At 40.5% G+C, this 15,892-nt stretch overlaps 1 protein-coding gene across 2 annotated transcripts in view; it reads left to right on the top strand.

The window, feature by feature from the left end:
- pde4d (phosphodiesterase 4D, cAMP-specific) overlaps nucleotides 1–15,892 on the top strand; it is a 769,874-nt gene that overhangs the window by 238,007 nt on the left and 515,975 nt on the right. The window lies entirely within an intron of this gene.

Here is a 15,892-nt window from a genome sequence, read left to right as displayed (position 1 = left end):
AATAAGTGGTTGAAGATGTATGTATGTATGTATGGTCCGAGAGGCCGTCAGGTGCCTTTAGGCAAACTCCAGACAGGCTGCCATGTGCCTCTTATTATGGAGTGGCTTCCGTCTGGCCACTCTACCACACAGGCCTGATTGGTGGATTGCTGCAGAGATGGTTGTCCTTCTGAAAGTTTCTTCTCTCTCCACAAAGGAATGCTGAAGCTCTGACAGAGTGACCATCGGGTTCTTGGTCACCTCCCTGACTAAGGCCCTTCCCCCGATCGCTCAGTTTAGACAGGTGGCCAGCTCTAGGAAGAGTCTTGGTGGATCCAAACTTCTTCCATTTTTGGATGATGGAGGCCAGTGTGCTCATTGGGACCTTCAAAGCAACAGAAATGTTTCTGTACCCTTCCCAAGATTTGTGCCTCGAGAATCCTGTCTCGGAGGTCTACAGACAGTTCCTTTGACTGCATGCTTGGATTGTGCTCTGACATGCACTGTCAACTGTGGGACCTTATATGTAGACAGGTGTGTGTCTTTCCAAATCATGTCTAATCAACTGAATTTTCCCCAGGTGGACTCCAATTAAGCTGTAGAAACATCTCAAGGCTGATCAGATGAAACTGTATGCACCTGAGCTCAATTTTGAGCTTCATGGTAAAGGCTGTGAATACTTATGTACATGTGATTTCTTTGTTAGGTTTTTTTTTTTTTCAATAAATTTGCAAAAATCTAAAAAAAAAAAAAACTTTTTCACATTGTCATTATGGGGTACTGTATGTATTTTTTTTTTTTTTTGAGTAAAAATAATAATTTCATCCATTTTGGAATAAAGCTCTAACATTAAAGAAATGTGTAAAAAGTGCAGTGCTGTGAATACTTTCTGGATGCACTGTAACCAATATTCTCCATGGTCTCTGACATAGCTTTGTCGCTAAAATTTTCCTTTCATCCTTTTCATTGAAGCCAAAAATTGTTGGTTTACATTTAAACCGAACAACAACAAAAAACACGGTGAAGCTGAGCAGCATAATTGAACATTTCTGCAGCTACAATGTCTCAATTGTTGTGGTGTGACCACCTAAGTCATGATAATCACACAGCACAGGTGTTCTTTTACTGAAGGGAAGACATCTGGTGTTGTTTCCACTGAAACTGATGGAAACCCAACCCAAACCAGAACTCTGTCAGTTCCAGTAGAGTAAGAGTCTTGTTTTTACTCCCTGCTCCAGTGAAAAAACAAAGTTTTAATTAATGATATATTCAGTGTTATAGAGCAGGTAGCTGAGTGGGTAAGGCGTTAGAGACCTATATGGAGACGTGCTTGCACCAGTGGACTTCAGGGCCTATCCAAAATGTTACTTATTTTCATTTCTGAAGGTGGTGAAAAGGTTTTTCAACATTTTGAAATGTATTTGCTGCTGACAATCAGAAATATTTTTCTTCCTCAGTACCTTATTTTGAATGAATTTGGTTTACTGTCTGCTGTATTTGTCCCTTGTATTCAATGTTTCAATTCTCCTCTCCATTAGTTTCGAGTTTCAACACTTCATTGCAGTATTTGTATTCAATCCCTCCTTGTCCACATCCATGATTTCTAAACTTTGATTTTGTTTTGGTGCTGTAGCATTGTTTTCATTCCATTACTTTGTAGTGCTGGACTGCAGCAAAGAGGATTTTCTCAGTTTTTATCAGGCCAAACACTGTGCTTCACCCAGGAGAACACAGTGGCCGTGGTTTGCATACATATGAGAGTGTGACGCAGAGGCACAGTGTAATCCTTTCTCTTAGCGTAATCGGTAACATCACTTGAACATGATATATGCATATACTGCACATCGAATCATGTGTAGGTAAATGTGTTATATCAGGTGCATGTGCACGCACTGCATCTTACTGTTGTAAGATTAGACAGGACATTCATTGGTTGTGTCACGCAGCTTTGATTTTGTATTCTGAGCTTGTGCTGTCTGAGATGAATAAGAAAATTAAGATTGTGTAACCGATTCACTGAAATATACAGGGCCAGATTTCTGAGATAAATGTCGAGAATGTATTACAGATTCCACCAATTATTTATTATTTTGCTTCCAACAAGCCTCTTCCATTGCATCCTACTAAATGATGCATGATAGTAATTATGCAAATTACTGAACAGGCTCAGAATGAATCTAGGTATTAATAACAACAATATGGCCCATCAGAATAAGCTGTCCACCCGCATCTTTCAAAGTTGCTGTTGCTCTGCTGTGTATTGCAACATGTTGGTTCGATGTAGAGGTCACTGAAGACTAAAGATGCATCAAACATTATCAGAGATATTGAAAAGGAAGTCTTCTCTGGAGCAGTAGGACCAGTGACCCCTGAGAAACTGTCTGTTGATTTTCTGTAATTTTATTTGTCAAAACTCTGGTATGTGAAGAACCCCCTCACTGTAATAATACTGTCCAAAAAACTTGTCAAGATAGCATAGATTTTTAAATAGTTTACATTATGAAAGGTGTCAAGATCCCACAGATTTACAACGTCAACTGATTAATGAAGAAGTCTTAGGATGGGATGTGTTTGACTGCATTTTAATCAGTAAACTGGATTGATTAAGCAGTATGACAGTCACTTTCTTTATAGTAACTCTATTACTTAGCAGTGTCACATGCTACCAGTGGTGGGCACAGCTAACCAAAATGTTAGCTTTGATAACAGCTAATCAGCTAACCAAAAAGTTAGCTTTGATAACAGCTAATCAGCTCACTGAAAAGTTATCTTTTATGAAGCTAAACAGATAAACCACCCAAAAAATTATTGGAAGCTACAGCTAACTGATAACTTTCAGTAGTGTATCCGGTACACTTGCACCTACTAACAAGCTGATTTTGAGTTTTAACACCACAATCACTTCTGGGAGCGCCAAAGGCAACCACAAACTCAAACAATGAGTCGGCACTTCTGTCTCGCTGCACCCTGCCCACTGCTGGAAGTTTCTGTTTACTACACATCTTACAGCAGTGAAGCAGCTGAGAAGAGCAGCTAAGCTCAACTCTACATACACACACAAAAAATACGTCATTATTCCTTAACAGCATATAGCAGTGCTGCCGTGAGGCAGATGTCTTGGAAAATAAAGCAGTTTTGACTTATGGTTTTGATTTATAAAACAAATTAATCTGGATAGAATAACTCCATTAATGTCAATTCTGTCATTTGTACAAAGTTAAAATATAACACATATCTTTTAATTTTAAATAATGCACTAATTCTGAAGTTTTATAACAAACACAGACAAATGGTAAAGGGATTATGGGTAAAATGAGTCTCCACTAACACTGATTGGTTGACTCATTCATTCTATGTAAAAAGCAACATGTTAATGGGAGGTGTGTGTTGGTGTTTACATATAAATGTGCTTTTGTAAAATATGCCATTTTTTATTTGTAAAAAAAAAAAGCCATATGCAAAAGCCAGAAGTTAAGTTGTGATTAGACAACCATCTGATATAACCAATAGTATGTGTCTGCAGAGCCAGAGGGGCGAATACTGCCATGAACACTACTGGCCAGGAGATGGCAGTAGAGACCCTGAAAACATGCTAAAACAAATATTCCAAATAAATAATCCATCCGTGTCTGCTACATTTAAGATGCATGGAATTTAATAAACGCAAACCGAATTTCAGACATCTTATAAATATTACTCTGGAACAAAGACGACAGACAGTGTTTGACATAAGCAAGATGTTAAAGAGCAAACAGGAAGCGATTGCAGCTCACAATGATTTAAATTAAAAACTAGGGGTCCTCAGAGCACAGACAGAGGGGGCAGGTGTGTTAAGTGGCTGACCGTCATTACACATGCGAAGTTTCAAATCAGACAGGTAATGCATGAAGGAGTTATGAGAAGTTGATGTTTCATCCATAACGTAGAAGCAACCTGAGCTGCTTCTGGCATTATTACATAAAACAAACACAATAACAATGTCTATAAACCCAGAGAATATATTCATGAGTTTTAGGCACAGTATACAAAGGGTTTAATGCTGTTGTCCGTGTGGAGCCTGATCAGAGAATCTCAAATGCATTTCTCCTGTTGTGAATGTACTGAGATTACCCATAATGCACTTTGTGGACACAGCATGTCCACAAGTGGTGCATTACTTTAAAAATAAAACATATATCTGATGTTTTCACTTTATAAAACTTCAGAAGTGATGTTAATTTAAATAACTTGTACAAAATTAGTTTGGTTAAAATTTTAACCATAAGTTAAAACTGTATGCTTCTGGATGACTTGGGTGATATTGCCAGAAAGTCAGTATGGGGTTAAAAAAAAAAAAAATCTTGTTTTTATTCTGTGACTAGTTCTCCTTTGTCTGCAAAGAACAAAGCAGTTTCTCCTGGAACTAGCTCTCCTCTGTTTGCAGAGGATACAACTGTACATCTACTACCAAACATCTAACATTTAATTTTATGTCAGACTTCATAAATGTTTAGAACTGTTAAGCTTTGTTCACCATGCCTACAAAAATGTTAGCGGTCTAAAATTGATCGGCTCAAAATTTATCGGAAGATAATTAGTCCACTGATGGTTTTCAAAATTATCTGAAAAGCTAATCCGATAGTGGAAGCATTATCTTTGATAATTAGCGGTTAGCGGAACTGTGCCCACCACTGCATGCTACATAAATAGTTGGTTATTTTGTAGATGTAAGGATAAACCAGTTGTCAGACACATGGCAGATCTGTGGTGTCATGGATGTGGCGACGTGCAGCACCAGCACATGCTCCCAGACTTGACTTGACTCACTTCATCTCTGTCAATCTGCAGGGCAGAGATAGAGTGAATTGTTTTTAACTTATCTTAAAGAAATGATGCAGGCAGCTGGTCTCGATGCAGCTCTGTAGACCATCTAATTCCATTCATTCAGGAATTTACAAGCCCCTCTCAAATGCCAGATGAAACAGTTGCACCTTGGTCAGGGAACAATCATCATATATATAGCAGTGGCGCCTTGGGGCAACTGTTTGTTGTGATTTGGTGCTATATAAATAAAATTGATTGAATTGATTGATTGATTGATGCTAAAGGCTTTAATGGATCATCTGTCATTACACTTCCAGCATCATGTGTCTTCTGCATGCCGATTCCACATGCATGCATCGGGTGCATAAATCATGCCCTTGGTAGAAAATCTGTCACTTCTCATCATCCTCTAATCAACAGTGCACCAGGTCCCAATGCTTCCTGGATGTTAATGAAAATAACAGTGGACAGTCTGATTTGTTGATTTTATGTTATGTGCCCAACACACCAATCACTAATGAAGAATATAAATCCAGTCCCTTTTAGTCTAGCACCAGGTTTGCACAGAGTTCATGCACCCTTGATAACAGAACCAGACAGAACACAGCACCATCAAGATGAGCTGACATCCTCATTTCATGGCCTTTGAATCTCTCTCTTCTTGTACTGTCCTATAATCATTTATTCTTAGAATTCATACATCATTTTTTATTGATCAAGCCACAAATGTACAGTGTCCTTATGAGACAAAGGATGAATTAACAGTATGAATACTAAATGTTGATACAGATGGACAGAGCATCTGTATCAACAGTCCAACATTTGTACTTAATCATTTTAAAAAGGTGTTGAAAAACAAAGATTTTCAAGGGTTTTTCTAATAGGGGCACTACACCCCCTTGTTTTGGTTGTGCGCCACCTTACCGAAATGCCAATTTTCTTTTTAAAACCATTATTACTAGCATATAGCCTTCCCCTCACCGATTGATTCTTTTGTTAACCCCTTAACGCCTATTGTCGCATATATGATACAATATTTGACTCAAATATGCAACATACCAAATTGACCATTATGCCTGTTGTCGCAAATTTGCAACATACCAGTATTATTATTATAACATTATAACATACATTATTACCAAAATACCAAAATTACTATTTATTTTTTGTGCAAAAGTGAAATTAATAATCTCAACATTATTTACCATCTACTTAAAGGCAAAAACACGCACAAAACATTTTTTTATATACAGCTATATAAATTTTAATACATAACATTGATGCCAGGAAATAGCAAGCTCTTTCGTAATAAACAGCGTATATTTTTCAAAAATACTAAAAACATGGCACAATGACAGTAAGAATGTGTAAACATATTGTCTGGCCTGTAATCGGGGGGGGGGGGGGGGGGGGATGACTTCACCCACTTTCGCCACGATTTTTGTATTGGTGCCTGTTTGGGGTCTCCATCGGAACACTGTATTCTTGAAATACCGGTGTAACATGTTTGGTACATGCACCTGCAATCCCTTCCAGTGTTTACATCAGCGTCAGTCTGCTGTTTTACGCAGCAGGTCCGAGTTGAAAAAAAGAATTCCCTTCTGTGTCTCAAAGTGTGAGGGCACAGAAAGCAAAGAGCAGAGTGCAGAGTTTACAAACATATTGTTAAACTTTTCTTTCAATGTCTGTGCAGCTCTGTGAGTGTCCTTGCTGTGGACACTCACAGAGTGCAGCTGCAGACGCGTGACCATACATATTACCATATATACCATACCTATTAAGCAGTACAACTAAATTTTGAGACAGGGGGAGGGTAGTCTGCAAAAAACCCCTCCAGAATGCATCCCTGGACATCAAAACATCCACTTTCACGAAAAAGAATCCTCCCTTTTCAGATCCTAGCCACAGGTCTGGTTGTTGTTCCAGTCCTCCAAGAAGCCTCAGAATGCCCCATTTTGACCTCAAATTTTCAAAACCTGTACACCGCGTAAGGGGGAAGCCCCCCCCCCCCACACACACTTAGTTGCTCCACTCCCTCGCATCTGGTGTTGCCACCTTGCTAAATTTTTCTACAAAAATTGAAGATCAAATTCACTGAGAATACAGTATCTGCTGTCTCTCAGCTTAGACATCTTCCTGTGTTCTCCACTTTCATCATCAAGTACTCAGGTTCACATCTATTTCATTGACATGTGATGGATGGCATAATCTTCACAAAAACAAGAGGGGACACAAACACTACCCACAATTCTGCTGGTGGATCTTTATTACCTGTAAATAATCAAATCAAATCAAATCAATTTTATTTATATAGCGCCAAATCACAACAAACAGTTGCCCCAAGGCGCTTTATATTGTAAGGCAAAGCCATACAATAATTACGTAAAAACCCCAACGGTCAAAACGACCCCCTGTGAGCAAGCACTTGGCGACAGTGGGAAGGAAAAACTCCCTTTTAACAGGAAGAAACCTCCAGCAGAACCAGGCTCAGGGAGGGGCAGTCTTCTGCTGGGACTGGTTGGGGCTGAGGGAGAGAACCAGGAAAAAGACATGCTGTGGAGGGGAGCAGAGATCAATCACTAATGATTAAATGCAGAGTGGTGCATACAGAGCAAAAAGAGAAAGAAACACTCAGTGCATCATGGGAACCCCCCAGCAGTCTAAGTCTATAGCAGCATAACTAAGGGATGGTTCAGGGTCACCTGATCCAGCCCTAACTATAAGCTTTAGCAAAAAGGAAAGTTTTAAGCCTAATCTTAAAAGTAGAGAGGGTGTCTGTCTCCCTGATCTGAATTGGGAGCTGGTTCCACAGGAGAGGAGCCTGAAAGCTGAAGGCTCTGCCTCCCATTCTACTCTTACAAACCCTAGGAACTACAAGTAAGCCTGCAGCCTGAGAGCGAAGCGCTCTATTGGGATGATATGGTACTGTGAGGTCCCTAAGATAAGATGGGACCTGATTATTCAAAACGTTATAAGTAAGAAGAAGAATTTTAAATTCTATTCTAGAATTAACAGGAAGCCAATGAAGAGAAGCCAGTATGGGTGAAATATGGTCTCTCCTTCTAGTCCCTGTCAATACTCAATAGCTGCAGCATTTTGAATTAACTGAAGGCTTTTCAGGGAACTTTTAGGACAACCTGATAATAATGAATTACAATAGTCCAGCCTAGAGGAAATAAATGCATGGATTAGTTTTTCAGCATCACTCTGAGACAAGACCTTTCTAATTTTAGAGATATTGCGCAAATGCAAAAAAGCAGTCCTACATATTTGTTTAATATGCGCATTGAATGACATATCCTGATCAAAAATGACTCCAAGATTTCTCACAGTATTACTAGAGGTCAGGGTAATGTCATCCAGAGTAAGGATCTGGTCAGACACCATGTTTCTAAGATTTGTGGGGCCAAGTACAATAACTTCAGTTTTATCTGAATTTAAAAGCAGGAAATTAGAGGTCATCCATGTCTTTTTGTCTGTAAGACAATCCTGCAGTTTAGCTAATTGGTGTGTGTCCTCTGGCTTCATGGATAGATAAAGCTGGGTATCATCTGCGTAACAATGAAAATTTAAGCAATGCTGTCTAATAATACTGCCTAAGGGAAGCATGTATAAAGTGAATAAAATTGGTCCTAGCACAGAACCTTGTGGAACTCCATAATTAACTTTAGTCTGTGAAGAAGATTCCCCATTTACATGAACAAATTGTAATCTATTAGATAAATATGATTCAAACCACCGCAGCGGAGTGCCTTTAATACCTACGGCATGCTCTAATCTCTGTAATAAAATTTTATGGTCAACAGTATCAAAAGCAGCACTGAGGTCTAACAGAACAAGCACAGAGATGAGTCCACTGTCTGAGGCCATAAGAAGATCATTTGTAACCTTCACTAATGCTGTTTCTGTACTATGATGAATTCTAAACCCTGACTGAAACTCTTCAAATAGACCATTCCTCTGCAGATGATCAGTTAGCTGTTTTACAACTACCCTTTCAAGAATTTTTGAGAGAAAAGGAAGGTTGGAGATTGGCCTATAATTAGCCAAGATAGCTGGGTCAAGTGATGGCTTTTTAAGTAATGGTTTAATTACTGCCACCTTAAAAGCCTGTGGTACATAGCCAACTAATAAAGATAGATTGATCATATTTAAGTCGATGCATTAATTAATGGTAGGGCATCCTTGAGCAGCCTGGTAGGAATCGGGTCTAATAGACATGTTGATGGTTTGGAGGAAGTAACTAATGAAAATAACTCAGACAGAACAATTGGAGAGAAAGAGTCTAACCAAATACCGGCATCACTGAAAGCAGCCAAAGAGAACGATATGTCTTTGGGATGGTTATGAGTATTTTTTTCTCTAATAGTTAAAATTTTATTAGCAAAGAAAGTCATGAAGTCATTACTAGTTAAAGTTAAAGGAATACTCGGCTCAATAGAGCTCTCACTCTTTGTCAGCCTGGCTACAGTGCTGAAAAGAAACCTGGGGTTGTTCTTATTTTCTTCAATTAGTGATGAGTAGTAAGATATCCTAGCTTTACGGAGGGCTTTTTTATAGAGCAACAGACTCTTTTTCCAAGCTAAGTGAAGATCTTCTAAATTAGTGAGATGCCATTTCCTCTCCAACTTACGGGTTATCTGCTTTAAGCTGCGAGTTTGTGAGTTATACCACGAAGTCAGGCACTTCTGATTTAAGGCTCTCTTTTTCAGAGGAGCTACAGCATCCAAAGTTGTCCTCAATGAGCATATAAAACTATTGACGAGATAATCTATCTCACTCACAGAGTTTAGGTAGCTACTCTGCCCTGTGTTGGTATATGGCATTGGAGAACATAAAGAAGGAATCATATCCTTAAACCTAGTTACAGCGCTTTTTGAAAGACGTCTACTGTAATGAAACTTATTCCCCATTGCTGGGTAGTCCATCAGAGTAAACGTAAATGTTATTAAGAAATGATCAGACCGAAGGGGTTTTTCAGGGAATACTGTTAAGTCTTCAATTTCCATACCATAAGTCAGAAGAAGATCTAAGGTATGATTAAAGTGGTGGGTGGACTCATTTACATTTTGAGCAAAGCCAATCGAGTCTAACAGTAGATTAAATGCAGTGTTGAGGCTGTCATTCTCAGCATCTGTGTGGATGTTAAAATCGCCCACTATAATTATCTTATCTGAGCTAAGCACTAAATCAGACAAAAGGTCCGAAAATTCACAGAGAAACTCACAGTAACGACCAGGAGGACGATAGATAACAACAAATAAAACTGGTTTTTGGGACTTCCAATTTGGATGGACAAGACTAAGAGTCAAGCTTTCAAATGAATTAAAGCTCTGTCTGGGTTTTTGATTAATTAATAAGCTGGAGTTGAAGATTGCTGCTAATCCTCCGTCTCGGCCCGTGCTATGAGCGTTCTGGCAGTTAGTGTGACTCGGGGGTGTTGACTCATTTAAACTAACATATTCATCCTGCTGTAACCAGGTTTCTGTAAGGCAGAATAAATCAATATGTTGATCAATTATTATATCATTTACTAACAGGGACTTAGAAGAGAGAGACCTAATGTTTAATAGACCACATTTAACTGTTTTAGTCTGTGGTGCAGTTGAAGGTGCTATATTATTTTTTCTTTTTGAATTTTTATGCTTAAATAGATTTAAATAGATCTGCTGGTTATTGGTGGTCTGGGAGCAGGCACCGTCTCTACGAGGATGGGGTAATGAGGGGATGGCAGGGGGAGAGAAGCTGCAGAGAGGTGTGTAAGACTACAACTCTGCTTCCTGGTCCCAACCCTGGATAGTCACGGTTTAGAGGATTTAATAAAATTGGCCACATTTCTAGAAATGAGACCTGCTCCATCCAAAGTGGGATGGATGCCGTCTCTCCTAACAAGACCAGGTTTTCACCAGAAGCTTTGCCAATAATCTATGAAGCCTACCTCATTTTTTGGACACCACTCAGACAGCCAGCAATTCAGGGAGAACATGCGGCTAAACATGTCACTGCCGGTCCGATTGGGGAGGGGCCCAGAGAAAACTACAGAGTCCGACATTGTTTTTGCAAAGTTACACACCGATTCAATGTTAATTTTAGTGACCTCCGATTGGCGTAACCGGGTGTCATTACTGCCGACGTGAATTACAATCTTACCAAATTTACGCTTAGCCTTAGCCAGCAGTTTCAGATTTCCTTCATTGTCGCCTGCTCTGGCCCCCGGAAGACAATTGACTGGTGTCGCTAACTTCACATTTCTCAAAACAGAGTCGCCAATAACCAGAGTTTGTTCCTCGGCGGGTGTGTCGCCGAGTGGGGAAAAACGGTTAGAAATGTGAACGGGTTGGCGGTGTACACGGGGCTTCTGTTTAAGACTATGCTTCCTCCTCACAGTCACCCAGTCGGCCTGCTTTCCCGGCTGCTTGGGATCCGCTGGAGGGGAACTAACGGCGGCTAAGCTACCTTGGTCCGCACTGACTACAGGGGCCTGGCTAGCTGTAGGATTTTCCAAGGTGCGGAGCTGAGCCTCCAATTTGCCCAGCCTGGCCTCCAAAGCTACGAATAAGCTACACTTATTACAAGTACCATTACCGCTAAAGGAGGCCGAGGAATAACTAAACATTTCACACCCAGAGCAGAAAAGTGTGGGAGACACAGGAGAAGCCGCCATGCTAAACCGGCTAAGAGCTAGTAGCTGCGCTAAGCTAGCAGATTCCTAAAAACACACAAAGTGAATAATGTGTAAATAATTTAGAGGTGATTCAGCAGAAGGAGTGCTTTAGTTAAGGCACGTGAAGATTATACTGTGAAACAAATCGTTATCTAGTTAACTAGATCAATCTAACTGCGCAGATTAAACAGCTAACAGATACAGCAAAACACCACTGTGCTCCGGAACAGGAAGTGATACAATACCGCAGTGAGAGCCAACCACCAGTAGAGGCCTAGAGGAAATAATGAAGACACTGTTTTTGTTTTTGTTTTTTTCTTGTGGCATGTTAACATATATGAAATTAATTTCTGTGTAATATATCTTGAATGAAGTGAAATAAATAATCATGCATTCAACAGGTCCAGACACATGCAGGTGTGACAGCTGTAATTACTGCGCAAAGCAGATTTAATTAAACGAGAGGATCAGTTAGAGAGGCCACAGCTGCAAGGCTTCATCCGAGTGCTTTTGATATGTTGATGTCATTTTGATTCACCCAAGTGGCTGAAAGATCCTGCAAGTTTGAGCTCCAACATGTCAGCGTTGCATGTTTAACTCTTTAATTAGTTCCCATTTTGTACTCTCACCCTGCCCTCCAGGGTGGGAGAGGTTATTGAGAACAATTTTATGTATGTGTGCAATGCCAGAAATGGGAAAAGAAACCCCTGTTTCTCTGCTTGACTTACTGTATCATTTTTACTCAAGTGCAGGCAAAATTGTATTTCTGTTCTTTTCAAGATCAGCTTAATTTTTTTTTTTTTTTTTTTGAAAATTCTCACCTTTGAGAGAAAGCAGTACATTTTTCAGGTTTTAAAGGGGAGCTCTTGGAACATTTACAATATATTTAGATTTTTTTTTTTGGCTAAACTTTTCACTTGGGACACAAATGATTTTATTCAGTTCAGTACTGAATTAGAATGCTGACATCATCATGGGCTAAATAGTTATAAGATGTAAAATACTTATTGTAGCCACTGAATAGGCAAAAATGCCTTTATACATGTCTGGTAGTATTGAAAGGCAGGGGTACATATGTTTGTATATTTACCTTAGACACTGTAAAACTTAATATGATTATTCATACAGCTGGTGCCTTGCATTAACCTTTTTCTGTTATGGGTTGCTGCTCTACAGTAAGTGCAAGTCTGTTGCCCATAAACTGTTCGTTTTGTTGATGGCGATGTGAGATTTCTCATGATCCTTTTTGATCTACTTCCAGTCTGCCATCGTTGTGGTCTAGCCAAACTGTCACCATAATTATTGCAGTATCATATTTTCAGGGTTACCGCAGTCCAGCATTAGGAGTCTCCAAATGGTTCAGACTGCTGCTCCCAGACTTTTGACATGAAGCAGAAAGTTTGGCCACTTTACACCTATTCTGCCATCTCTTCATTGGCTACCTATCTCTGTGAAATCAGATTTTAAGGTTCTGCAATTGTTGATGGACTAGCACTGACCTACCTAGCTGATTTGGTTGAACCCTACGTACCGGCCCCGGCTTTGCACTCACAGGATGCAGGACTACGTTGTGTTCCAAGGGTGAAGAAAAAGTCTGCGGGCCCTGTTTTGTGGAATGGTCTCCCGGCATCAATAAGACAGTCGGATTCTGTGGACACATTCAAGACCAGACTTGTGACACATTTATTTACTCCGTCTTATGGTTAGAATATTGTGTTAGCATCCTTTTTAATTCTTTTTAATTTTTTACTCTTGTGTTTGTTTTATTTTTTTTATTATTGTGCTTGTTTGCAGCCGACCTGCTCTATGTAAGCCTGATCCTGTCAGATCTCAGAAGCTAAGCAGAGTGGGGCCTGGTTAGTACTTGGATGGGAGACCTCTTTGGAACACCAGCGGCTGTGTGTGTTTCTCCAGGTTACACTGGAGTTGCGTTTATGTTTTTTGTTTATTTATTTTTGTGTACATATTCCAGCTCATCCATTTTGCTGACCAGTGAGCTTGCATTTGTGATGAAAAGACTTGGCAGTGGAGGTTTATGCAGATTTTGCTTCCTCTCTCTGTGTGTGTATCTTAAGCTCCGTTTACACATAGATGGTAAGAGGTCCCAGAAGCGTCCCGGAAGAGTTTTTGGCCGTCTTAAGGATCACACACCGTTGTTAACGCCGGCACTAGGGGGCGTGGCTTAGTTCCGGCTTTACTGGGAATCGTCGAAAAAATTATTCAACATGTCGAATAATTCCGGGAGCACTCCCGGAGAATTCGCGTGATGACGGAGACAACACGAACAACGGCGTTTGATACTTTTTAATCACCGTTTCATCCTGCCCCTTCCTGTAGTGCCGCAGTTTACACCGTCGTAATTGGCGGCGTTGTATCCCTAATCAACGGCATGTAAAACGGCGATAGAGCCCACATCGGCGTCCTCAAGGGCGTTTTAACCGGCGACAGAGGCAGACAAAACGGTGGCATTAGCAGACAGCACGCCATTCTAAACGGGACCTCCCGGTTAACGGCGTTCCAAACGGCCGATAGGCGGCAGTCAGTATAAAAACGCTAGCGCGCTGCATGCAGGCCTCTCACTCGCGGCCAGCTCCAGATATTTTTGCAGAGAAGCTCCAGTATGCCTCCTAAAAGAAAATTGGCAGCGGCAAGGACTTACCAAGAGGTCTGGTTCAGAAGCAGAGGGTAGCCCTGTGGTGGAGACAGAGCAACACGTTGAGGAGGGTGAAAGGAAGGAGAATAAAGGCTGAGGATGATCTCCCTCCCCCTGCAGTGACGGAGGCATGTATTCCTGCTGCTTCAGCCTATTATACTCTGGGGGCGGTGCCTATATGCAAAAGTTCCTGGAGTAACGCAGGATTTGCCTGGATAAATCCAGCGGTACACAGGGCATTATCGGCAGCAGCAGAACACACGCGCGTCTTAACCTGCGATTGTAAAGGATAGAACTGGGTATTAACCCCCGTTGCCTGACGTGTGCCGGATGCTACGGCGTCAAAACACCGGATTTAGCGGTGTTTTATCCGCGTATTTGCGCGGATAGTACGCCGGCCAAAACACCGGCGAAATGCTTCGCCCCTTTCCACCGTGAAAACAGCCGGAACTACCGCGAACTTCGGTCTACGTACTGCCCGCCGACAAAACCGTCTATGTGTAAACTAGGCTTTATGCTGCTTTCTGAGGGGTGTTTTAATACATGAAGTCAAAGGAAACATGACTTCATCATTTGAAATTGTAATTAAATGCTTAAACTTTTTTGATTGTGTAATTGTGCTTCCCACCTCCCTGTTATTCCCCAACGTCCCATTCAGTTTTGCTCGCCTTACATGTGTCTTCATGAACTTTTTCTAATTTTTGCAAATTTCACCAAGAGATCTTGGCCCGATGTGTTCAGTGAGATTTCAGTATGTTGTTAATGGCTGCTCTGATCCAGCTGTCTTCATCCTGAGAGATATAATAGCCAGAGGGTTGAGCGATTTGAGAAGATGAGCATAAAAGTAAAGGGAAGTTATTAATAGCAGAGAGTGTCTTTGTAATGGATTCATATGGCTCCATTGTGCATATCTGAGAGGCAGTAGATATACGTATTTGTCAGTTTTCATAATTCCACTGGCACTAAGATTACGACTCCTACAGAGAAAGGGTTGGGTTAAAGTATTTTTCACTTCCCCTCAGTTATTTGAAAACAACATAAATATAAGTTTCTTTAAAGCGTGGACATTAAAAAATAATAAATCTGGCAAACACCTGAATTTACAGAAGGCAGGAAATTTAAACCCATTTTTCTAAAAACCTGAGAGTTGTGGGATAGTGGACTCTGGTTATCACCCACTCATACATAATGCAACAATACTCTGTGTCCTGGCTGCATTTCTTTTTCTCTGAATTCATTTAGAAAAACCAAAATCCTGGTTATTTTGTGCACATGCAGCACAACCTGGGTGCTGTGACTCCAACAAGTGATTGACAAAGGACAACCAGTCTGCATATAAAACCAATTTTTCATTGCAGTGGGTCACAACTGATTTAAACTTTTTCTCCATTTTGCAAAAAAACACCAACCGTCACCTTGACCACACTGTGGATGATTATCTTTACAGGGCTGCAGAGGAGGCAGTCGAGCAAATCTAATGAGCTGCATGTCCAATTAAGATGCAGCAACCTTGTATGTTATGAAAGCCGTGGTGTTATTGATGTCATCCCTTGATCATTTTTCACAGCTGCTTCCAATATCCTGCTCTTTGTGAGGGTGGGTTTTCATCTTTTGTGGGCATGTGTGCATGTGTTGTTCAAATATACACAGTGCAAATACATTCGGTGGATTTATTGGTGCCTTTGTACGTGTGCATTATGTATACACACAAATAAATTGTATGCACCCGTGTGTGTGTATGTCTGTGTGCGTGCTATGAGTGCACCTTGTTTGTGTCAGTGCCAATCCTGATC

The sequence above is a fragment of the Thalassophryne amazonica genome, chromosome 5 (assembly GCF_902500255.1).
Source record: "Thalassophryne amazonica chromosome 5, fThaAma1.1, whole genome shotgun sequence".
Classification (NCBI taxonomy): domain Eukaryota; kingdom Metazoa; phylum Chordata; class Actinopteri; order Batrachoidiformes; family Batrachoididae; genus Thalassophryne; species Thalassophryne amazonica.
Note: the sequence above shows the minus strand (reverse complement) of the source record. Positions and strands in the feature narration are given on the sequence as shown.